The sequence below is a fragment of the Propithecus coquereli genome, unplaced genomic scaffold (assembly GCF_000956105.1).
Source record: "Propithecus coquereli isolate 6110/MARCELLA unplaced genomic scaffold, Pcoq_1.0 Scaffold216, whole genome shotgun sequence".
Lineage (NCBI taxonomy): Eukaryota > Metazoa > Chordata > Mammalia > Primates > Indriidae > Propithecus > Propithecus coquereli.
The window spans coordinates 810,830-812,720 of NW_012146745.1; positions in this window are offsets into that span (position 1 = coordinate 810,830).

A 1,891-nucleotide genomic window follows, 5' to 3' on the forward strand; every position below is an offset into this window, starting at 1 on the left:
TTTGGTCAGTTTATATGGTATTCTGAAACTCTGTTTTTGCTAATGCTATAAAAATTCACTTCAAGAGCATGATAGAAAGTCAGTAATACTTTAAGACTTTTATCACATTAGTAACTTTCTTATGATATTAGAAATTCAATAAAGGACAGAAAAGTCACTGATCCTATAGCTAAATTGCTAATATAATGCAGCACTTACTACTATGACATGAAATATGCATTTTACTCTGATGCTTTAAAGCTTTCAATTTTTCTTTTCTAGTCTGTGGAGGGACCTTTCTTTCAGTGTATTTTTTTTAACAATAAATATACAATAATGTGTAAAAGTTCACAAATAGTAAAACAGCAGGACATTGATTGTTCTAAAGAGAAGAAAAAGGTCATCTAACAACTAATCGTGCTTCTGGGTTTACATAGCAGAGAACTCATGTAGCCCTAGAATACGTAAAAAGACAAAAAAAACCAGCAAAATTTGGTAAACTAAAGTTGTAACAAGATCATCTTTCAAAGTTAGTATTAATATTAACTAATTGAAACTCAGATGGGGAGTTTGAAAAATAAAGTATTAGCCTCACATGGTTAATGCTCTGAAAACACCACAGTCTCTGGCAAGCATGGGCTTTGCTTGTTAGAAAAGTGGGTGTCTAACACAGAAATTCCATATAGAGTAACAATTGAAATTCTTTCCATTTCTATTAAATTAACAACATTTTAAGTGCCTTAACCATGCCATGGTACATACAAGTAATGTGACCTGAGCCAGTAAGCCATACTTTCATTACATATTTTCAGTGACCAAAACCCTCAATATGCAAGATGTCATATTCATTCATTCATTCATCAAATATACATGGAGCATTTACTTTGTGCCTTTAATCAGGCACAATCATGTGTTTGGGACATAGTGTTGAATAAGACATATAAAGAAATTATATACGTGAAATATAATAAATTATTTCAGTCAAGTTCTAGGAAATCAGTCAAAAAGCAGTTATTTATAGCAAGCGGTGAGTTTGGTGTTGTGGTCAGGGAAGATTTCTCTGAAGAGGTGACATTTGAGTGGAGATTTAAAAAATGAGGAAGAACTATTTTTAAAATATATTTGTAGTTTTAGAATAGGTTAAATCCCATGTTTATCAGAGCTCTTTTTCCTGGATCCCCTCTAATGTGATAGGTAATACAAAAGGCATAGAATTAGGGCCAGTAACCTAAATACCCGAAGGGGAATGTCAGCAAGAAGCAAACTGATTAATGGAACACAGCCAGGTGCTGAAAGCAAAAGGTGTTGCTGAAGTCAAAGCACAGAGTGAGACTCGGAGAAAAGACTTGGCTGAAAATAATTTTTTGAAGCTCTAAGACCCCAGTGTTCTGTCTCTATCCATGAAAACCAGGTAAACCTCTCACTTCAGTGGAAGATTAGGGATTGCTCTCTGGAGAGAATGAACCAAAAACAATGTGGCGTTTGTGACACCAAGAATAGCTGAGGAAGGAGTAATGAATTGTAGTGAAAACAATGGAATCAAAAGAAATATTTACATGAGGAATAGTGAAAAAACAATGTTAAAAAGGAACAAAGTTTTGAAAATACTTAGGAAAAAATTGATGTTTAGTCTGAGCGATATACATAGAAACCTTTTCAAGAATGAGAGTAGAGCAAAACTTTTTTCAGACTTTGAATATTAAAAAAAAACAAAAGCATTACTCCTATGCATTTTCCCTCAAAAACTAATGGATGCTACACTGGAAAAAAATGAGGCAGCAAAAAGTAGCCACTGTAATAACAAAAACAATAATAGCAATTATACCAAGAAGAACAAAATAAAAATATTAGATGTGCAATATTTGACATCTAACACAAATGGTTGGACAAAAAATTTACCATAACAATTAAA